Here is a 24,074-nt window from a genome sequence, read left to right on the forward strand (position 1 = left end):
ATCCATTTACACTAGAGGGGCCTGCAGAGCCCAGTGCCCGTGACCCAAGGCAATGCCCTGTGAGCACCAGCAGCATCTCCCTCCTGCCCTGCAGCAAGGTGAACCAGCCTTGGGAGCCTTTCATGGCACTTGCCTACATTTCATCCACGTCCCTGCAGACCCTGGAGCCTCCCCAGCAGCTCCACAGCTCCTCCCCAAGCCTTGGAGTGCTGAGGGAAATCTGGGCTGGTGTCCCTTAGCACCTTCTGGGCCAAGAGTGTGCCCAGGAGGAGGAAGTGGAGCCAAAGGAGACAATGAAGAAGAGGTGCTGGGCAGAAATGGTGGCAGAGAGACCAAGGGAAGGCTGAGATGCCCCAGCACAACCCCCTGTGCTTGGCTCAGGGTGACAATCCAGTGCCAAGCTCTGGCAGGGCCCACACAGTTGGATGCCATGGTTATTTAACTGAACTTCAGCCTGGCTATTTATGGACAGGAATCATATCCAGGATCCAGGCTCCTCAAGGGTTTGAGTGCTCTTTGGGAATCTTCCAGGAAATGTCAGAAAATTCTGATTAGGCAAAATCAAGGTTTTATTCACGGGAGCTTACCGGGCAGTTCAGCTGCGGCACGTGAGGAATCTCTGATGGAAAGCAGAGACAGGCAGAGGCAGGGCAGGAGCTGCCTGCACAAGAGGAGCTCCTCCAGGCCAGGGAGCACTCCAGCTTGGGAGCAGGGATCCTTTTACCCCCTGGGAACAGCTTCCACTGGATTCCATTGATGTTCAACCCCATCCCTGAGAGCAGCTGTCCGTAAAGGCTCCACCAAGGTGTGTTTGAGGATCACACCATTGGAGAACTTCTCCAGCTCCCACTGGACCTGCTGCAGGAGGCAAGGAGAAGAAAATAAAATATGAGAACAAAATAATAAATCCAGCTTGCTGTGAATGTTAGGGAAAAGCTGCGGCTTGAGGAGGTGGTGCAAAATTCTCCTCCACAGCAGCCCTGAGGATTCAGAAATTGGGAGTTCTATCTCTCCAAACTGGGTCTCTGCCTTACAAAAACAATCCATGAGTATTTATCTGTACCTCAGTGTGAATAAAGGATGGGAAGGGGCTTTAAGTTTTCTTTCTGAATTTTGAGGATCGTATTTTAAACCTTTTCTCTGCGATGCTGAGGTTTATTTTTTGATTGGTGGCTGACACTGCTGGGCAGGGCCCAGCTCCAGGAACCACAGCTTCCAAAGGATTCTTGTGATGGAAAAAACAGCAACACCAGTGGAGATTGTCAGCATTCACAGAACCAAAGAAGGATTTAATTTGAGAGACAGCTTCCAAATGAAACATGAGTCAGGTGTATAAATAAGGTGCCTGTGAAAAACCTCGTGGAAGGGAAGGATTTACTTTCTTCTTTGCCTGTTAAATACTTCCCTCAAATTCATCTGTCCCAAAATTAGGCAGGTGAGTGGTAGGAGCTTGGCTGGGATCTCAGTCCAGGCTGGACACCCAGGGCTGCTGAGGTACCTGCACCATTCACAGAGAGGAGGAGCTGTCAAGGGCAATATCTCCTGGATGTGGGATCTTCCACCATCAGGGAATCCTCAGCACCTGTTCTATACTAGCATCTCATCTTATGGTAAAGTTTGATGTAGGGTGGTCAGAGCCTGACATCTTTGCAGGCTGAGGTTTCTCCTGGAAACTGCCTCTCTGGACCTGCTCTCATTTCAGCTTCAGCTGGGTCCAGCAAGGGGAAAGAGGCCAACAGGGAATGCTGTCTCCAGCCCTCACTAGATGGGTGCCAAATCTCACAAACAAGCTCAGCCTCAAGCTTAAAATGCAACATTCAGGGAGGCAGATATGAAACTGGGATTTGTTTATTGCCTATATGGTCACTTAATCCCAAAGTGGTTTGGCTTGGAAGGGTCCTTAAAACTCATCTCATTCCACCTCCAGCCATGGCAGGGACACCTTCCACTGTCCCAGGCTGCTCCAAGCCCTGTCCAGCCTGGCCTTGGACACTTCCAGGGATCCAGGGGCAGCCACAGCTTCTTTGGGCACCCTGTGTCTGAGTTTTACCACTCTCCCTGTAAAAAAAATCCCTTCCTTATATCCAGTTCAAATTGACCCTATTTTAGTTTAAAACCACTGCCCCTTGTCCTACTTCAACCTGCCAAAAAGTTTGTCCCCATCTTCCTTATAGAACCCCCACAAGTACCTCATCCTTTAATCCCGCTGAAATGAAGTGGGAACGCCCCTCTGCAAAATCAGACCTTGAAAAGAATATTTTGCCACCAATTTTAGCAGGGCAGGGCGTGCTGAAGGGCAGCCTCCCACCAGAGGCAGAACCCAGGCTGCCAGAGCCCTGCCCCACAGCCATGTGAGCTGCTCTACCCCCTGCTCCTCCCCAGGTACAGATAATTCCCTTCCCCTAATTGCCATCTCCTGGTCATTAGCTATGTGAGCTGTTTACCCCAAAACACGAAGGCAGGGTAGGAGTGCTTCATCCTAGGAGAGGGTTAATCTCCCGCTGGATGCAGGATGCCCTCATGGGAATGGAATGTGTAGTGTTGGTAAGTGGTTGTGCCCCAGAAGCCTTTGAGAGCCCACTGACTACTGCATGCTAACGATTGGTATTATTAAAGAACAATTGATGGCCTGTAACCAAACAACAGAAACTAATTACTGGAAAACTTTTATTGTCCTTTAATTACTGGGCCTCTTTGTCAATTAGCAGAAGAGAGAGGGAGAGGGAAGAGAGAGAGAGAGACTCGTTTTATAGCAACAATAAATTTTCCAAAACTACAGTCATCAGTAGCTGCAGAAGCGAGTCTATTAACACACAATATTAAGGCCTGATATTTACTCTGGCTGCTAAATGCAGGTGCTGCTCTCCTGAAAAAGTGCAGAGCTCTAGGAATACTAATCAGGGGGTTCTTGCTCCTGCTCTGCCCTGCTTGGCATGACAGCTCTCACTTCCCGAGGAATTTTACCCCTTGACCAAAGGGTTTTTTCTCCAAGGCTCCTGCAGCACACTGGCCCCGTGCCCACCACGGAGCATGGAAACTTGGGGAGACTGAGGGTGGGAGGGAGACAGGGCTGGGCACTCCAGGGACAAGAATCCAGGCAGGGCCAGCTCCTGCTTGTCCCTGCAATGTTCTGTGGGTGCAGGTGCGTGTGGGACCCACCACCCCATCAGGGTTTGGCTGCATGGACCCATCTGTATGTTCTGCTCCTTGGTCCTGGCTCACCAGCACTATCCAAAAATAGTTTATTCAACTTTTTTTTTTCAATCTTTTCTCATCCACTGCCAAATAAATTATTTCTGGGCACATTGTCACAAGTAGTTAACCTTTTCTGAGGAGCTTTGAACTACAGTTACCCCCTGAAATGAATCACCATTTCTTTTCTGTCATTTGGCACAGACTGCTCACCAATATAATCCTTTCCTAGTCGATTTTCTCTGATTAACTCATTGGTGTCACAGCCAAAGGAAGTGGTTTGGGGAGCACCACTCCTCCCATAGCATGTGAATCACCAGGGAACCAGTCCCCACGTGGGGCTGGGCTTTGCATCCCAAATGGTCTTTCCAGGATCCTTCTGCCACTGTGGAGATGTGAGAGCAGAGAGAGCCACCAGGCCCATCAGCACTTTTCTCAGGGGTGAGATGCTTTGTGAGACACAGTCATTGCCAGATTCCTAAAAGCTTCAGCTGTACTGACTTTCATTTGGGATGGGCTTTAATTTGGGATGGACCTTCCTTCCCCTCAGCCAGGGCATCTGGATGACTTTGAGTATTCAGGAGCTTCACGAGGTTTTATGTCATCTCTGTGGGCAGGGACAGGGACAGAGCTTATTGGAAGGAGTTAAATCCCTCCCCAGAGTACCTGCTTTTAAAAGTACCTCATGAAAGAGCAAAGTACCAACCTTTTTATCAGAAAACAAATATAATTTCCATTGCCGTCGGCAAACACCGGAGACGCCAGATTTTCCTGAATGTTGGCCGTGCCCACCCTGGCAGCCCCTGCTCCGTGTGCTCAGCACACTGACAGAGGGGATTCATGGCTCAGGTGGGATAAACTCTGGGGAAGTAGCTTAGAAATTTGTCACAGCCTGTCCTTACTTTATGTTGCTTGAATAGACTCGGGGTTTGTGCTATCAGAGGGAATCCGGAGTAGCTCCTGCAGGTGACCTTAATAGCGACAGTAATCTGTGCTATTTGACACATCTCTCCCTGTGTGATGATGCAGAGGAATAGCTAATCCTATAAAAAGCAAGCCAAGCTACATGGGATTTCTGGAGTTTACCCACAGGGTATTTTTATTCCATTTATCTCCCACATTTCCCTCCTTTCCCAGCCCGAGCACAGCAGAACGGCACACCTCTGTCCTCTCAGGAGGTTTACAAACAAGGTGTACCTGGGGCTGCACACCCAGAGATCCTTTGGAGGCAGGAAGGGGCCATAAACTCCGGGATGAGGCCTTGGCAGGGGTCCCCAGGCCGTTATTGAGGAGCAGGGCAGGATGTGGGATCAAAGCAGCACCTGCTGCCGAGCCATCGAGTAACAGAGCCCCAACACCACCCACAGGGACAGCTGGCTTTGCCTTCCCCCACCTTTACCCCTTCTTCTCTTCCTTCTCTATGCACTTTTTATTTTTTCCCCCTTTTTATTTTTCCTTTTCTGCTACTCACACCACTCCTTTTCTCTTCCTGCTTTGCAACTTCTTTCTTCTCTCTGAAAAATAAAGGTGAAGAATCTCCCTTTGTCCTAATTTCCTGGTAGGACTGATTTCAAAGCTCCTGTTCCTGAGAATTTCTCTCTCTGTGTTACACATGCACCTGGTACTGGCAGGGAGATGCACTGCAGAGTCAGTGACCTTAAACAAGTGGGGAAGTCCTTCCAGCAGTGTGTATTCTTAGGAAATTGTACAAATAATGGTATCTGAAGTCAGGTTTCTGCCAGGATAGATGTTTCAGTGGAAAAACTGTTGTAACAGATTCTTGAAACCTGGGAGAAAAAGCAAGAAAAAACAGATATGGAGAGAGCTAGGGTTATACAGTCACTGAAATTGTGTTTTGCCTTCACCCACCTCATAGCCTTCTGTTCCCTGACTCCTCCTTCAAGGCCTGGGACTTGTCAGTGCTCAGAGAAAGGGTCTCTGTTGGGGAAAAATCCTCATTGCTCCGGGCAGATGCTGAAGCAGCCTGACAGAAAGAGCTGTAATGGTAAAGCAGCCCCAAAGGCTGAGGCATCCCATCCCCAGGGCCATCGCTGCCTACCTCAGAGAGCTGTCTGCAGGTCCTGGTGCTGCCAGGGGGGTTCCTGAGCTAATCTGGGCTTGTTTTGTCCTCTCAGGTTTGCTAGTCCTGCCTTTCATCCAGCCTTTCCCAGGAATGCCTGTCAGAGCCCTGTCTCCAGAAGCAGCAGAGGGGGAAGATGAGGCACGGAGGTGCAGCTTGTCCCACAGCACGTTGGGGATCCCATTCCAGCCCTTTCATTGTTGGGAGTGTGGCACTGCCCATCTCAGAGCCTGAAGGTTCCATTTTCCACTCATGCTCCCACCACATATTCATCCCAGCCACGTGGCCATGCCTCATGCAGGAGGTACTGCTAGAAACAAGGATTCAGGAGAGCTGGGACCTGCTTTCCCACACTTCCTGAGGAAAGGGATGTGAGCCAGGCTCAGTTCCCTGGCAGGGGACTGGAACCCTTGCTTGTACGTCCCAGCTGGTGGGTCTGTGGGAGCAAACCTCTGCTTGTCTCCTGAAGCACAGCTGAGAGCCTGACCTGTGGTTTGAGCACAGGAAGAGACACAAAGAGGCTCAAAGCTCAGTTCTGAAACACCATGGTTGGGTGGTGTTTGCTTTTAGTGCCCCTAAAACACGGAGAAGTGACTGCCAGGAGAGGGATGGACACGGGAGAGACCATCCCTGCTAGGCAACAAGCAATTCCAAAAACCAATCACCTCCCTCTGAGGCTCTTCCTGAGGGGTTTCTAGCAATTCTGGCATTGAGCACCAGTATCAATCACATCCCCTGTCCTGGCACCTCTGCTGGCAGCAGAGCTCAGCACCAGAGGTGAGATCCGCACCTTCCCTGTCACACATGCCCTGCTCTCACAGCAGGGACGTGTGAACTTCACAGCTCTCTCCGACCCACTTCAACACACGTGGTTTTCTCAGAGAGCAGGAGGAGTGATTTCCTCCCACAGAGCTGCCCTGGCTCTCCCTGGCAAAGGACAAGGCTGCCTTGGGGGTCCGTGTTCCCCTCTGGAAGGGGGGCAGAGCTGCGGGGAGCCGTGTGAGACACTCACGGAAAGCAAAGGGGCACCTGCTCCACTCTGGGGCTGTTGTCAGGATGCTCCCCCCTCTTTTGACATTTTAGAAACCCCATCTCTAAATGGGACACGTGATGGAGAGATATTTGGGTTTCGCTTCTGAAACCCAGAGATTTTGTGCTTCATCGTGACTTTTCACTGCAAATGAGAACAGGTCCCAAACCCTGACTCAAAAACCAGAAGGAAAATAAGAAGGATTTCCAATTAAAAGTGAAAACCTCATGACAGTTTGGCTGGTTTCATGGTTTGGGAACCTCAGAAGTTTTTAACATTTGGGGTTGGCAATACTTTTAAATTACAGGGAATAACTTGCCTTTTTATAGAGTCTTTCATCTGGAGGATCCCAGCCGGCTCCACCAGCTAAACCCACATCTATCATCACAGTGACCAGGCCACTTGGAAGTGGAAGGTGAGGCTGGCAGAGCTAGCCAGAGGTTCCCAAAAAACCTTTACAAATGAAATGGGACCTTCTTCAACCCAACTTGACCAGGATTTGGCTTTCAGAATCATTGCAAACTGCAAAATGCCAGCACAGGTCCCAGCACCAGGGACACTCGGGTGACACCAGGGACTTTGCAGCATGGGTCTGTCCTCCTTCCTGCTCCCTCAATAGTTGTTTCCAAACCAACCCTTTGCTGTTTTGCCTGGATGAAAAGGATATTCCATGTTTTCTCAAGCAAACAGCAGACTTCTAGCAGCAGACTTGATTTTTAGGCAAATCTGTCCCGTGTTGTCACTGAGTCAGAGTGGGAAAGCTGGGAGATGCTTCATATGCAAAGATACGGATGGGAGATCATTTTCAACACAAACAAACACATTATTTTGTTATTATGCAATAATGAACATGATTTACTGGTTCTATTTATATAAAATTAAATCATTAACTAATGAGAGTACAATTTAATCTTAATTTTCACTGACGTTTTTAACTACAGGAAATTGCCAGAAACACACAAAATTCATCCTTTGCCATGGTTATATGATTCAGAGCCTGGGTGGCTCCCCCATGCCAACCTGAGGTCAGTAGTTCCATGACACATTCTTTCTACCACATCCAAGGACATAAGAAATCTCTGCAGAAAGTGGGAAGGCACAGATGCTCACCACTTCTCCCAAGAAAATGATTGGTGGTTTCAGGCCAGCCACCAAAGGATTCTTGAAAGAAATTAATCAAACCTAGGCAAGGAAGAGGCACCCAGTGCCAGCTCCCAGCACTGGAGAGCCCTGGTCCAGGGTCTGGAGCTTTTTGGCTGCTGCTGATATTAATCCATCCAGCAGCAAGGTTCCTCATTTGAACCAGGCTGGTTTGCTCCTGGAATCCCATATAGAACACCGTGGTACAATAGACCTGCAGTATATAATTATCATGCTGTATCTGCTTTCATATCATGGGTATTTTTAGATGTGTCAGTTTGAAATCTAGGATTTAGTGCACAGAGCCTAATGGATTGTTCTTTCTTCCCCCCTCTTCTAATGTCAACTCTCAATATGCATAAAGCAGACATAAAAGCACTTTTGTGCAGGTGCTGTGAATCTCTTAGCACAGATGACAAGGGGAGATGGTTTTCTAGATTCATTGAGCTTCACAGGAGACAGGACTGGATGATCCAGCCTGAGCTCCTGCATGAGACAGCTCAGGTTTCCCCCACAGCCCCTCCAGGATCCCAGCAGCTCTGCACATCCCAGGAAAGGCACAATGGGTCTCCCTCCTCCAGGGGCAGCTCCATCCTCCCATGTTTGGCCTCACTCAGGGCCCAGAAAGAAGAGGGAGAAGTCACTCCAATTCTGTGCAGCCCTTCAAGAGCTCGGTTCTGCCCAGCTCAAATTTGACAGCATCACAGAGGGAGCCAGAGCAGCCAGGTCCAGGCTCCTCTGCAAAGGGACCTGAAATCCTCTGCCTGCCTGAGGCTGGATTTGGCCTCAGGGGCTGAAATGCTGATTTACTCCAGCCTACAGACACCTACTCCTGTTTGGATGGCAAAATGTTGGCTTGGACTTGGCTCAGGGCCAGGTGGGTCCATACCTGCTCCCACCCAAGGCACCCCCCAGAAATGGGTGACCCAAAGGCCTCCTCAGCCCTCAGAGGCTCCGTGGGGAGCTGCAGTAGGGGGACAGGTTGGGGACCAGTAGCTGTGGGCTGTTGTGGTGGGATGCATGGAGGAGAAGGAGCTGAGGTGGGGTCTGATCAAGTGACCCCAAGGGAAAAAAGGAAGAAAGAAAAAATGGAGCATATTATCCTCTAACTTTTAATTTATCCAACTGGCATTGCTATAGCATGGTTCTGGAGATGCTCTACCCCTCCAGGTACTGAACTCTGGGGGATTTTTCATGAGAAATCCCTTGTTTTGGCAGCTGACCCTCTAATAGCCCAGGTGTCTGAATCACATGGAGGCCACTGGTTGTATTTCACACCCGTGCATCTGGCCCCTGGCCATGGCTCCAGAGAGACCTACAGAGGTCTGGAAACACAGACACCTGTTCACTGGGCTCACAGAGGTGTCCAAACCCCATTAAGATGTTGTGCAGTCAGGTTCACACACCTTTCCTCTCAGCAGAGCTCCCCTGTGCCCAGCACAGGCTCCACAAACACAGCCCCAGAGCAGGTTCATCCCTTGGCATGGCTCACTGCCAGGCAACAGGCAACAAAACCAGATCAATTCACCCTGACCCAACATTGCCACCTGCTTATTTTGCTGCTGGTTTATTATTTCTCGGTACAAACTTCAAGTAAGAATCACAGAGGGTTTTTTTAAAGGGTTTTTTTTTAATCTAACTCAATATCAGCACAGCATCAGAGTAAATAAAGGGGCAGCTCTGACTGCAATTGTAGTACCTGGCACACTGGCAATTTTTGATTGTGTGAATGATGCTCTGTGATTGTAGGAGAGTCATAACTGAGACAAAAAGAAAATCCTTCTGCTTATTTAATCTGTCACTTCCATGGAACAGAAGCCCTTGTGGAAACCAGTAATTCATGGGAGCAGGTTTTCAAAGTCCCCCTACTCAGGCGTTTCAGCCCAAGGTAAACAACTCAGTTGTGGTAGTTAACCCCACCCTGTTTGAGGTTGAAGTGAAGCATTTTGTTCCAGTATGTGGTATTTACTTAATAGCTGCTATCAAGTTATTAAGAGATCCTCCTTGCACCGCCCACAGCTTTGTGCTGGATGTGTCACCACGGGTCCCACAGCAGAGCCAGCCCTGCAGAGAGGAGTCACTGAGCAAACAAATAAAGAACAAGGCAGTCAGAGATAAGGGGGAGATGGGGGAGGGCAAAAAAGGCATCAAATTGTGAGGAAATAAATTAATAGAATTGTAGAATCACAGGGTGGTTTGGGTTGGAAAGGACCTTAAATACCATGGGCAGGGACACCCAGGTTGCTCCAAGCCCTGTCCAGCCTGGCCTTGGACACTTGCAGGGTTCCAGGGGCAGCCCCAGCTTCTCTGGGCACCCTGTGCCAGGGCCTGCCCACCCTCACAGGGAAGTAAAATCCATCTGGAGCAGATTTAGTGTGCTGGACCAGCAGACAGCACTGAAGTAGATTTGACACTTCCCAGCTTTGAGCCAAAGAGCACTTGGGTGACATTGTGCTCCAGCACACCAGGAAAAAGCTTATCTGGAGGGTCCTGGAGCTTAGGCAAGTGCAGACAGTCCCACGAGGTCCTGCTGTGGTGTCCCCCATGGTGGCAGGCAGGGACATCTCTGGGTCATTGGCCAGGGCAGCAGGTCTGGCAGGACCACATTGTTCAGGTGCTGTGGGGGAGGGCAGGCAGGTCCCAAACCCACCCTCTGCCCCTGGGCTATGGCCCCAGCCCTGCCCCTCACCCCTTACAGCCCTCCAGGCTCCTGCTGGGGCTCCCAGGAGCAGAGATGTACCACCAGATGTACCACGTCGTGGGTGATGCCAAGTGCATTCTTTAGGGGAGATAACAATAGCACTTGGTCTATTTTTAATTCAGTTCCTTGACAGAACATTTAGCCGTTCCTGTTAGGGAAGGATTTTGTAATGGGTTCCTATCATGTCAATTTGGAAAGTGTTCCAGCCTCCCACTACTGAGAAGTGTAAAACTATTGGCAACATATGGCATCCCCGTGGAGCTATTTAATTGTACAAAGGGCTGCCAAAAGATAAAAAGGGACGCAGGAAAAAATAAAAAAAAACAACCAACACAACTACTACAGCTCTGTTCTTCCCCTTTCAGCATCTAACAGCAAAACAGCTTGTTACATTTCCTAAATCCCCTCTCAAACAAAGCTGGGCTGCTCCTTCCGTGCTTAATAAGCTGGGGGCTCTCATGGTGTAACCAGGGATTTGATTCCAACCCAAGTTTCCAGTGGCTGAATTTTGATACCAGTTGGTCCCAGAGTGGGGCCCTGCCCCACAGCCCCAGCTGGAGGGCTCAGCCTTGGGGATGGGGGATCTGTGGGGCAGCAGAACCATGGGCAAGGTGGGAGAGCTTGTGGAGCCTGGAGGGGGCAGCTGAGGGTGCCCCTGATGTTTGATGATCTCAAACTAGACCCCAAGGGCAACCTCCAGGGGCTGGCTCTCAGGCCTGTGGAGATGTTTTTTGTTGAACTCGCTGTCATACAAACAGGAGAACGCATCTCAAGGGTCCCGAGGAGCTACACCAACTTTATGGTAGTTTTTGGGACAGTTTGAAGGGTTTTTGTCAGAGCAGCTGTCAAAAATCAGCTTCTGAATGTCTGACTGGCCTTCAGGCTCTGCCTCACTGGGTGTGGGCATGGCCTTGTTTCACCCCTACAGCCCATGCTGGGCAAAAATGATTCTGGTTTGAGGATCTCTGCCCAAGAATGCCACCAACATCATCCCTGGGCACGTGGAGCCTTCAGCAGCACATCCCTGCTCCATACCCAGGCATGGGCACAGCACCTTCCAGGGTGAAGGCAAAGTAGAGCATGCAACAAAACTTGCTTGATTTGCTTTTTCAGCTCACTCCCCAGAAGAAGCCTCCACACCTTGGGGACACTCTGAAGGTGTCAGGGTCCTCACATCCACAACTGGTCCCTGGTCTGGGGAAATGCCTCTTCTTCCCCATGGAAACTTCGTGAACAGAAAGAACAAACCACCCTTGTGAAGGATGTGAGGGGACTTGAGGCCAAAACAGCCCCCAGTGAAACAGGCAGCAAGAGAATTTGTTGTGTCAGAGACTGGAAGGCTGCAAGAAATTTGAAATGCCAGTGAAGGGAAGGAAAGGCGTGAAAACTCCAAGCAATCTCCATTATTCATCTGGAACTGTACAAACCCCACACAGCTGTGGCGTGTTTGTGGGTAGAAAGGCCAAAGCTCCATCAGGGTTTTGTAAGGGGACACAACAGGGGGTTAACTGAAAGAATAAGGAGGGAAAAAATAAAGCAAAACAACACCCAAGGCAGGGAAGGTGTCAGCCAAGATCTCTTCAGATTCTTGAGAGAGAAGAGGTGGAACAGACACCAAAAATATCCAGTCTGTCACTAAAACCGCCCCTGTGCTGCAAACCTGGAGAGGCACAGACTGCACAGCTCTGTGGGAGGAGCTCCAGGTTTCATCCTCACTACACAGGATCACCTGGATCCTCTTGGATGGGAAAAGAAGGAGTTCAAATGGATTTTTAGCAAATCTTCTGGCCCCATTTCTCCAAGCCAGTTTTGACTTTGACATCTTGCAGGTGTCAGACTAAGGTTGTGATGAGTCCTCATCCCCATCCCTGCCAAGAACCCTGAGGCTCTCTGGGGACAGAGCAGCTGTGACCATTCTTGTCCTCCCCTCCACTGCTGGTCCTCACTGGAGTGACTGGAAAACCCCACGTCTCACACCCATGGAAGATCTAAACAGATCTTTTGCCTGCTTTCTGCTTTTCAGCCAGCATTTCCTGAAAATAAAGGAAGGAATAGCCTGACAGAGATATAAATATCTTGACTGAGATGTAAGATCTAAACCCCAGAGTCTTTCCTATCCTAGCCTAAGTCACTGAGGTGGTTTGGAAAAGTTCTCCTGCACAGACATGAGGTTTGCCCTCAGTGGGAGGAAGAAGCCTGAGTGCATCACTCCACTAAGGGCTGCTCAGCTCCCCACTGGATGCATTATTTATGGCAGGACCTGCAGTAAATTAGAGAGTGATGAGTTCTCAGATTGTTGGCACTAATGCAGCCTGTGGAAAATCCCACACAAAGGGGTGCCACCAACAGCGCCCACAAAACTTCCCTCTGCTCCTAAGATCATTCTCTGGTAGTTTCTGCATGAATTGGAGCAAAAGTTGGTGTTGTCAAGGCCAATCCAGTCTTTATTAGTGCGTGATGGATTTCATCAGAAAAAGCTTGTATTGAGTGGCAAATAATCACATCTGGGAGGTGTGATAGGGAAAAATCGCTGCCTAAAATGACATTTTTGGTTAATCAGAGGAATAACAAATGCTGAATGAACTCACTTTCTTTTCTTAAGTTGGGCTGGACCTCATTAGTAAAGGAATTATTTCACTGTGAAGGAAGTTAACAGTTCAAACAAAAACTAGAACTCTTTTCTCAACCAAATGCATTTAAAGAACTCATTTCTGCTCCCTTTTGCAGCAGAGCTGACTCGTCGTTCCAAAGACAGAGATTTATGAGGTTGTCCTGGCAGCTTTGTGCCATGGGCTGGGCTCAGCCTTTGGGAAATCCACAGAGGGATCTGCAGGATGGATCTGGCAGGAGGCAGCAGCAGGGCACCCTCAGGACCATCAGCAGCCCTGGGGTTGGACTGGACCCTCAGATCCTCAGTGAGGGTCCCCCATATGGAAAATCAAGAGCTGGGGAATCTCTGGGCACCAGAGATGGCAAGTTCATGTGTTTCTCTATTGATAGGATCCTCCCCTGCCTTTCAGCAACCCTTTCTGCTGCTCCCACAGTCTCCCCTTCTCCCTGAGCTGCCTGTTCCCACCCATCCCTGTCCCACACCCTCTGCAATTCACTCTTCCCTTGGTGCCACCCCCAGCTCTGCTCCCCTGGCTCTGTGTGACACGAGGAGACTCCTGTCCCCCCTGGAACATCTAAAAATCATTGGGGACAGCAGAATCCTGAGGGAACATGGGATTGGGATGGACATGAGGTGCTAGATTAACTCAAGGAAAAGCCAGAGCTGGGTCCAGGTTTGTGTGGCCCTAAACTCAGGGATGTAATGTTTTCTTCTTTTTAAAGAGTGTTTTTTAAAATGGTTTCATCTCAGTATAAATTGGAAAAGTTTTATGGTTTCATCTCAGTATAAATTGGAAAAGTCTTTGACATGTCAACACTTCTCCCTGGGATGAGAAATGCTTTCCACTGGACACTAAGAATGAGTGGACCCTGCTGTCTCTCCCAGCATTAATATTTCAGTGAAATAATGAATCCCATTAAAACCAAACCAAATCAAACCAACCAACCAAAAACAAAACCAAAAACAAAACCAACAAACAACCTAAACCAGAGGAGAAACATGTCTCAGACAAAAGAGAGGATGAGGATGGCTGGTGTAGGATGCCCCATTTTGCTGCAGAATATCTTTATGTGGAACAAGACTCTCCAGGCTCTCTTCCCTGACACTGGTCCTCTTAAAACTTACTTAAAACTGCTTTTTCTTTCTTTGGTTGGGCTATTTAGAGCCCATCCAGAGATATTGCACTTGCAGGCACCTGAGGAATCTTCAGCTAGAAGAAATGCAGAAAACAAACCTCAGCTTTTGGCAGAAGGATTCTTTTTTTTGTCAAATCTAAATTGCAATATCAGTAACCTAAGCTCTTTTAAATAATACTCCAACCACAGGAACCACGTGTGGAGAGGAAAAGGTTGCTGATTTCTCAGAAAAGTTTCTTGGTTTGGTTTTTATTTTAATGTTGCCCTAAGATTTTGCTGTTGGGTGAGGGGGGGAACAAGGTTGTTCTTATTGTTACAAAATAAGAACAGAAGAAGGGAATCTGTCTGCTTTTTCTTCAGCTACCCAGTGATGTTAAAAATAGAGTTTAGAGTATTCCCAGGGGAGAGGGGCCGTGGTCACCTGCAGACCCTGGGAACAGAAGTTCTTCCATCGAATTCATGGCAAATGTTCCTGACACTGGAGAAGAGAAAGTTCCAGGGACACCTTAGACCTTCCAGAGCCTCACAGGGCTCCAGGAGAGCTGGAGAGGGATTTGGGACAAGGGATGGAGTGACAGGACACAGGGAATGGCTCCCACTGCCAGAGGGCAGGGCTGGATGGGATATTGGGAATAAATTCTTTACTCAGAGGTGCTGAGGCCCTGGCACAGGGTGCCCAGAGCAGCTGGGGCTGCCCCTGGATCCCTGGAAGTGTCCAAGGCCAGGCTGGACAGGGCTGGGAGCAGCCTGGGACAGTGGAAGTGTCCCTGCCATGGCAGGGGGTGGGATGAGAACCTGAAAGGGATAGAGGAAGAGATGAATCAAAAAATTCCCTCACAGTGCAGAGCCTGCAAGACTAAAATGAGGCCTGCCAAAACTCAAGCTGAGTTACAAATCACAAATATATTTTAAATTAAAAAAAAACAACTTAAGTAACACAGCCAAATCAAGAAAGCAAGATGGATGAAATAAAAAAACAAAAGCAGTTGCAGAAAAAAAAATTCCTAAATGAGTACTTTGCTTAAATTTTTAGTAAAGAGGCTGCTGCAAGACACAAGGGCAGAGGGACAATCAGTAATGGGCATGAGACTTATAAAAATGGAAATTTCAGCATCCAAGGTGAAAGCAAAACTGAAAGAGCTTTAATGCACTGAAGCCAGGGGGAACAAATAATCCAACCCAGACTCCTAAAAGATCTGGCACATGAAATCATGAGTCCACTCTCCAGGATTTTTAATACATAAGTCGAGCAGAGAAAATGACAAGCCCAGTTCTCCTATTTTAAAAAAGAAATAAATGATCCAGGCAACTAGAGACATCAACGGTATGCAAAGCTCAGAATAAATTTGCAAGGAAAGAATAATTAAAGACCCGAAGGTAAATGGAAAATCGGATCAAATATAACAAATAAAACACTTGGATGATCCTGACGAGGGAAGTAATAGAAGCAGAATGAAATGTAATAGTACAAAGTGCAGAGCTGTGAGTAATAACACAACTTCTGCTTGGAGCTTGGGCCTCATCACTTGGAAATGACAGAGCAGGAGAGAAAGTTGTTTCCACTCATCTGTGGCAGGGGATGGTGCAGCTCTGGGAAAGGCTTATCCCAGGCAATGAATTCCCAGTAGGAATGGGAGAGTGTGAGTAGTGCATCCCTGCCCAGGTGTGACCAGGAGCTCTGCACAACTCTCTCCCCTTGAGGGACAGCGATGGGAAAGGCTCTGGAAGGGGTTGAGCTCATCTGCCAGAGAGAGGGAGGAACAAACAATGACCAAAAGAGACCTGAGTGCAATGAGAGATGGGGGAAAAAACAGAGGAGGAAGAAAACTACTTAAGCTAAAGGACTGTCTTGGAACAAGAACAAAGGTAGCATGCAGGCCATGAGAGCATTTGGGAAGTTATGAGAGGATTTTTAATAGAGGAGCAGTAATGATCTGGGAAAATCTTCTGAAGATGAGGGGAAGGAGGAAACTAAATCTTGGTTTGGATAAGAGATGGAGACATTCCTGGTGGGCTGTGGGGTGTGGGTGCTCGAGGTCTTTTCTCATCCTCTGCTTGGAAAGGGGGATGTGAAAGAAGGGGATGGGCAGGAGGTGAAAGATGTGGCTCGCATTCCTGCAGCACAGCCAGACTTGCCTGGTTGCTTCTCCTGGAGGTGCAGCAATGATGGTCACCACTCATGTGCCCCTGGGATCTCTGAATGTTCAACCTTTCACATGATTCTCTTAGGAAAATCACCTGGTTTGTGGGAACTTTATTATTCCTTTGCCACTGAAGTAATGTTTTGGGTGTTTGTGTTGATATTTGTACAGACAAAATAAAACTGTGAGAAAGTGGGGAAAATTAGAGCTGCCAGTAGATTTTCATCTGGGAGAGGCAAGAAAGCCAGATCTGGGCAATATTTACCTGGAAGGGGCAGAGCTGGTAAAGTCCATTCTAACCTCCACAAAGATCTGCTTTCACTCCAGGAATTGGTGCTTGGCTGTGGCGTTTCTAGAGGGCAGCTGATGCTGCAGCAGAAGAGATTCCCCATCACATCTTGGATAAAATGTTAGTTCTTTGCAGAAGGGTTGTGCTTTGAGACTGGACATCAACCCATGAGCTTTCTCTGTGTGAATATTGACTCGGCTTTCTGCCATGTGCATGGCTCAGAGTCTGCTCCATTGACAAAGACCTTAAATCCTCATGGTGCAGAGCTGTGTCCAGCAGTGCAGGCTGGGCACAGCATCTCTGCAGGGCCCCTGGCAGCTCCTGGTGTTGAGAGGGTTAATTGTGCAGGGATGAGTTGGGAGACAGGTGCAGCTCTCACTTGTCCTTCCCTTGCTCTGGTGTCTGGTGCTCTTCCCACTCCAAACACACCTCTGAGACGGGCAGGGCTGGCTGCTGCTGCTGCCAGAGCAGGAGGCAGAGCAGAGCCTGGATTTTTAACTATCACTGGAATCACTGATCAGCTGAGGTGGGGACACCATAGCTGGACAGGCAGGATGAACCCCCTGGAGTGCTCCCATGGGCTGGAGGCACAGCCACATTCCATCTGTTAGTTGTTGGCCTGTGAAATCAGAAAGTGCTGTTCTCCATCGTGACTGGAGCCACTATTTAAATTCACTTGGATCACAGAGTAATTTTTCCACTCTGTTAAAGGTTCCTTTCGCAAGTGCCACTCCATGTCTCTTGATTTGATTTCCTTGTACCTTTTTTAATCCATTTTTAATAGGTTTCCAGATTTTTAATAGCTTTAGAGATTTCTTTTCTCTTCATGTCTATGTTGTTGATTGTAAGACTGGCTTTTGGATGTCTCCTTTCTTTGATTCCTCGCTTGCCTGGGTCGTCTTTGCACTTATCCTTTAAACATATTCGCAATGTACTTGGTTTACTTCATTGAGCATTTTTGAAAGCATTGCCTTTGCTTTTCCTCTCAACTCTGTTATCTGAATACATCTTAGGTAATTAATCAGCTCCCATTGATCTGAACATAAATTTCCAGATTTTTCAGACATTCATTACATGTGCTGAATAGAAGTGAGAGTGGCTGGATGAGAGAATTCATACCTGACAAACAGCCCATCCAGATCTGAGCTGTTCCTTCTCCTTGTGCTCCCCTCATTGAGTAGCTCAGGGCGGGGGGGAGTGATGTTTTGCAGACAGCTGTGAGTGAGAAGCAAAAGCTCAGAATATAAATTCACTCTCTTGAGGGCTCTTCTTTCCAGTTCCTCTGGATCAGCAGCCATTTCTGAATTTGACATAACCTGGATTAGCTGGTCCTGAGAGCTGCTGTTTCATTCCTGAGCCCACCTTCTGTTTAATACATCTGGATCCCAAAGCCCAGCGTGGCCATGGGAAGCTGGGCTGGGTGATCTGAGCTCCTCTTCCCCTGCTTGCTGTGAGCACCAGTTACCTCCTCTCAGGATCCCAGCCTGCGGCTCTTCATCTGCGCCCCAAGGACTGAGGACAAGTAGTAAAGGACAACTTTAGGTCCAAATTAAAGGATATAGGTGGAGAGGCAGGAAATGATGCTGGAGCTTTGTCTCCACATGTCCACTGTCATGGGGGAGGAGGTTGCCAAGGAAGAGAACCATGGATATGATTCTCTGTGAGATGGTAGCAGTGCAGCCACACAGCAAAGCCACGGGGCATTAACAGGAGGGCCTCAATGACCACCTGTGCAATCTCAGAGGGTCCTGGAGTGGGTTTTTCATTGAGTTATATCAAGCTGCATAACATTATCCTCCTTGCATTGTGTCCTCCTTGCCACTATATTCAGTACTCCTGGAGGTGCAGGATTTCCTCAGAACTGGATTAAAAAGCAGCCCCAGCCCTCACATGGCTGAACCAGCTGCTGCCACCTTTGCCCAAGCACAGTCACCCATCCCAATGACACTGAATTCAGAAAAGCCACTCCTCTGTCACTGGAACTTCGCAGAGCAGCTCCCAAGTAGTGAAGGCTTGTTAGGGGAACATTTCCTGCATATTTAAAGAGCTCTGAGCCCTATATGCACATACCTCATTGGGCTTCACTGCCAAAAGTGCAATTAATGGGTTTTGTGCTGCAGTGCGGGGCAGGAATAGCACTGCCTCCCTCTTTGTGCTTTGTGCGGTCTCCTGCTGCGAAGAAGGAGGAAAGTATTGGTAAGCAGAATGAAAAAAAGTATGAATTGCACATCTCAGTGAGTGGCCATGAATGATGAACTCCATGGGCAGGGCATGGATCAGATAAACTCGTCCTGCAACAACTCATCCTCATCTCCCTGGCAAATCACTGTGGAAGGTGTTTGTAATGCAAAGAACTCAATTTAATCAAATCCTCCCTCTATGTGGATATATTTATATGGTCACTCATTAGTTTATCCCCACACTTTGGTTTCAGCTGGGAGATTTTCAGAGTAAGCTACAAGCCAGCTTGAAAGGAGGCTGTTGAAACTACATCTGAATTAAAACATAATTACTTCTGCTAGGAAAACACAGTTCTGGGTCAAAGAGAGCAGAGCAGTCCAGGATGGCCAGCACCATGTTTCAGAAGGATAATTTTTTCAATGCTTGGTTATTATTAACTGTACCTCTTATTCATCCCGCCTCTTGATTCTTTTTCCCAAAGCATGGAATTTGCTCATGCAGTACAACTGTCTATCAGAAATCACTGTTGCAAACTGATTTCCAGTTGTCAGGCCCAAAGATATTTTTATTTTAGTCAAATATTCTGTTCCACTAATTCAGTCAGCTCACCCACAAGTTTAACAACTGCTCCAAAGAATGTGCATGTGAATATGATTTGCTGGTATTCCTGCTTTTTGAGATGGGCTGTGCCTGGTGTGTGCATGAGACTGATTTAATATTTAAAGGGACTGAAGAGGATTTGAAGAATCTTCATAGCTGAGGAAGTTTGTGAAAAATCTCCTTTCCAGTTTAAAATGGATTAGAAATATGGATTCTGTTTATTGCTGCAGACTCAGTTTTCCCAGTGTTCAAGGCAGCCTAGGGAGAAATTTTATTTCATCATACAGTATGGATCTAATCCTACAAGGTCTCAAATAAGCAGGAAAAAGCCACTGAAAATAGCAGGATGGTTCCTGTGCACGGCAATAACATGGTTATACTGGAATTGGGGTGCAGAGACTGGACTGTTCAACACAAAAACTCAAACCACAGCTATGAGCTGGGGCATCAGGACCTAAAGGCAGCTTGTGCTGCTTCTTTGCCTCGTGCCCATCTCCAGCCCAGCCTCACACGAAGGAGCAGCTCCTGCCCTCTGCAGAGTGCCTGTTCTGTGTGCCCAGAGAGCTCTGTCCCTCTGTCCCTCTGTCAGGGCTGTGACACACAGCCCCACCACTGTGACTGCATCAAGGACATCCCTCTGTGTCCAGCACAGGAAAAGACGTCTCTGCTGCTGCCTGTGTCCCCCTGGGCTCAGCACCCCTGGCTACTCTGGGGCCCTGGAGGGCCACTGCTTTTGCTGTGCTTTAAGGGATGTGATCCTGCCCTGTGTCCTGCCCTGGAGGCACCTCTGGGTGCTGTGTCCTGTCCTGTCCTGGAGGCACCTCTGGGTGCTGTGTCCTGTCCTGTCCTGGAGGCACCTTTGGGTGCTGTGTCCTGTCCTGTCCTGTCCTGTCCTGGAGGCACCTCTGGGTGCTGTTCCCAGCCCTGGCTCCTCAGCACAGCAGGGACAGGAGCTGCTGGAGCTGAAGAAGGGCCTGGAACATCTTGGTGCTCAGGAAAGGCTGAGGGAGCTGGGGCTGCTCAGCCTGGAGAGGAGCCCCAGCTGAGAGGGACCCTTAGCCCTGGATGTCCCTGGGTGTTCCTGTGGGTCTCTGTCCATCCCTGTCTGTATCTGTCTGTCCCTGTCTGTCCCTGTCCATCCCTGTCCATCCCTGTCCTTCCCTGTCCTTCCCTGGGCACAGGGAGGGGCAGAGCAGGCCCAGGCTCTGCTCCAGGCCCAGGCTCTGCCCCAGGCTCTGCCCCAGGCTCTGCCCCAGCCCCAGGCTCTGCCCCAGGCTCTGCCCCAGGCTCTGCCCCAGGCCCAGGCTCTGCCCCAGGCTCTGCCCCAGGCTCTGCCCCAGGCCCAGCAATGGCACCAGAGCCACGGGCAGGGGCTGAGCCCAGCAATTCCCCTTGCACAGGAGCACAACTTCTGCCCTGGGCAGAGCCCAGAGAGGCTGTGGGGTCTCCTCCTGGGGATATTCCAGAGCCATCTGGACTCAATCCTGTGCCCTGGGCTCTGGGATGGCCCTGCCTGAGCAGGGAGGTGGCACCAGATGAACCCATTGTGGTCCCTTCCAGCCTGACCCATTCTGGGATTCTGTGCTGAAGGTGGAAGGAGTTGAGCATCCCTCTCCACCATGCTGGGGTCCCCTTGTCCATCCCTCAGGAACTCCCTTTTCCTCTGGCTCATGCAGACTCCTATTCCCTGGTCTCCATGTCCTCTAATCAGCTTAGCAAAAGCCCTCCACTGCATATGGTTGGATTGCAATTTTTGAATACTTGTAGCATGGGCAAATCAAACCCAATTTCCTGCAATACAAAGCCCTGCACTGCTCCCCAATGAGGGCTATTTTCCTGCCAAATTGCATCTTTCAAACCACAGCCAATTCAGCTGTAAAGCTGCCAAGAAAAAAAGGTCAGAAAGACTTAAAAAAAAAATAAAATTCCTCTTAACTGTATTCAAAAGCAGATCTCCTAATTCTGCACAAACTTTCCAAACAAGGGAGAAATCACTGTGGGATAGGTGCTGATTATGGGCAATTTCAGCCCAAAGGACAACATTTTGCAAGCTTATTAATAGGATCTGAAAATAGCAATTTCTAATGTGGCCAGTGCTGGAAACACTTTCCCTATACCCTGGTTCCTATGAAGACCTACTCCAGAGAAGCCAGTGGAATTATGCAGATTTGGGGCCTTCCTTAATGGAGTTATCACTGCTGCTTGTACAATATTTTATATACATCAGTTTTACTTGAAGGATTTGACCATGAATATTTGCTTAGCAACAAACTTTATGAGATAAAAATGTAATAAATGGGAAGATGGGAAAACCATCTCTCCTTTCCTCTACAAGAGAAAAAGACTGGACTGTGAGATGATTGGAGCAAACAATAAAATATGTAGAAAGAGCAGAGTAATGGAAGATTTTAAGTGCCCAGGCAGGGAGTAGAGGACATTAGGGAGAAAATGCTAGCTGGAAGCTTGTTTATGGAACTGGCATAAGATTGGATTTTAACTTGGTGCATGGAGCAGCTGAAGAGAGCTGCATGACGTGTACTAAGTGCTGCACTATGTGGAAGGTGTTTGAAGACAAGATGTACTCCGAGGAAAATGCTCTGCCAAACATCCATGTCCACTGTGGTAGGCTTAGGAAAAGGGAAAATTTTGAATCAGGAAGCTTGGAGAAGTTTCTGAGCTGACAGGTGCTCAAACAGTTGAGTTCAGGGTTGGATGAAATCATATGTAAAGTTTTATAATCCAAATCACCCAACACCTGCAAACACACAAATCAAACACATCTCATGGGTGTGGAGGCAACCCCAGGGCAATCAGGGGTCAGGGCAGGTGAGGGAAGAGCCTCTTCTCCTGCAGAAAATGTGAAGTTTATTGTTGGCTGAGGTGAGAGGAAGAAAAGACTTGTGAAAACACTGAAGGCAGCGACAGAAGCAGACAAGGTGCTGGAGGAATCCATGTGGAAAGGGGTGAGACACGAGATCCATGCTACAGCCTGGGATTTGCTGCTGCACAGGGAGGGATTTTATGCAAGAATCACAAAATTCCCTCCCCACAACAGGTACTCATTTTCCAAAGGAAGGTGCATGGGGAAATGGGATTAAAACATTAAAATGGTTCATCCCAGAGTGTGAGCAGGTAATTAGTGCTGTTAAAGGAAGACAAGAAAACTGGATTGCTGTAGGACATTGCTGGGTCCTGGGGCCAGTGGCAAGAGGGAGGGAAGAACCTCCACGTCTGGAAGAGGTCTTGGGGCAGTTCCCTCTATGTTGGATGTTGTTTTGGTACTAACAGTGCACAGGGCTGATGGCTGCTGTCCTGAGCTCAGTTATGGAAAGTCAGGGTGGGAAACACCAGGAGCAGGTGTGGCACCTGGGGTCATGGGATAATGGTGGGCTTGGCAGTGCTAGTTAATGGCCGGACTCAATGATTTTGGAAGTCCTTTCCAGCCTAAATGATTGTATGAATAATCCTCCTTTGTAGGAGGGAGTCTGACCTTAGGGCAGTGATTACATGCTGGAAAACAGGGACTTCTCCCAGACACTGGTGGACTGAGGTTTGGAAAGTTTTCCCTTGGGGCTGTCTCTCCCAAGCTCCTGCTGTTCTGAGCTGGGGAGGTGACAGCAGTGGGTTTACAGTGCTGAGGGACCAGGGGATGAGCATCCAAGCACAGAGGTCTCTGGCAGTGTGATCCTCCAGGACCTTGATTTAATTTCTTCCCTGTTCCCTTTCATAGCTCACAAATTTTGTTTGCTCTTCGACGGCTTCTGCACACCACACCAGGCAGATGTTCCCATCGCATTTCACATTGATGACAAGCTTCTATTGGGCAGTTACAGTCAATTTGGAACCCATTAATGGGCATAAATAGTCCAGATTGTCCCTTCCAATTCCCATTACTTTGCCTTTTATGCACCAAATTCGTTCAGCCACTGCGCTGCCCCATCGTGGAACTCGTGGAATTTCCTACCCAAGCTTTCAAGACTTGACCATTTCATGTAGTTTTATATCTATCCACAAATTTTCTTTTCACTGCTCATGCACTGAGATGAATGCTCAGGCATCCAGGCTATTAATAAATACACTTGATAACAATGGTCCTCGTGTGAGCCATTAAGACACTGCAGTATTAATAGCCTTTCCTTTTGGAGAAGAACTATTTATTCTTCCCCTTTTCCTTTCTTCAGGCTGGAGCTGATCAAATTGTTCATGGTGAGTAATCTCCTTGGAGAGTATAGATCCTATTTCTCTATGAAAATCATTCATTAATTCATCCTGTGAACTTTATCCTTTATCTCAGCCTTTTGCTTTCACTCTTTGCTCTTCATTACTCACTTGGTCTTGGTTCACCTCTGTTGTAGCATGGTTGCTCCAACGTATCTGGATGCTGAGATGACTAAGCAAGGAATGACATGCAGCCAAGAACCAACATTTTATTTCTTCTGTAATCAAATCAGCCTTTAACAAAGACATAAACCTTGAGAGGCCCTTGAACTTTCTTTGAATGGCCAAGTTGCCTCTTTGTCACGAGAAGCCAACTTGATGACTCTGGTGGCAAATCCATGGGTGCTCTCAGCCTTCTCTGTTTCCAAACCACAGCAGCCAGGTCCTCCTTGGACATGGAAGCCTCTTGGGCAACCTCCTTGTATTTGCAAGCACATTTTTGGGTGACAGTCACCATTACACAAGAGTCCAGCGGTGTTGGGTGACAGTGACCTCAGGAACCAATTTTACCCTTTTTGCCCCCATTTCTTTACACTTTTCCCACTTCCCACATCTGGGTTGAGCCAGGAGCACCTTGACACCTCTGAGCATTCAAGCCCAGAAATCACTGTTCAGCATGTTACTATTCATTTCCTTGCTGCTCCACACCCACCCTTCCCAAACCCCACATCAATCATGCCTGCTCCTTGGGAAAGCCCATCTGCTACTTCTCACATTATCTCTGCTGATTACTGAGCATGTTTTATGGGGCTGGA

General features: G+C 48.4%; 1 protein-coding gene and 1 long non-coding RNA gene across 2 annotated transcripts in view; both read right to left on the bottom strand.

Annotated features, from left to right (window-relative positions):
• Positions 1 to 24,074, bottom strand: part of LOC107213168 (perilipin-3-like) — a 663,366-nt gene that overhangs the window by 448,628 nt on the left and 190,664 nt on the right. The gene's annotated exons all lie outside the window — the stretch shown is intronic.
• LOC107213174 lies at positions 552 to 4,987 on the bottom strand. Its single transcript, XR_004499940.1, has 2 exons — positions 4,664 to 4,987; positions 552 to 858 (listed from the first exon to the last, which is right to left on the bottom strand). It is a non-coding gene; the product is annotated as an uncharacterized LOC107213174 (long non-coding RNA).

Source organism: Parus major, chromosome 20, assembly GCF_001522545.3.
Source record: "Parus major isolate Abel chromosome 20, Parus_major1.1, whole genome shotgun sequence".
Taxonomy (NCBI): domain Eukaryota; kingdom Metazoa; phylum Chordata; class Aves; order Passeriformes; family Paridae; genus Parus; species Parus major.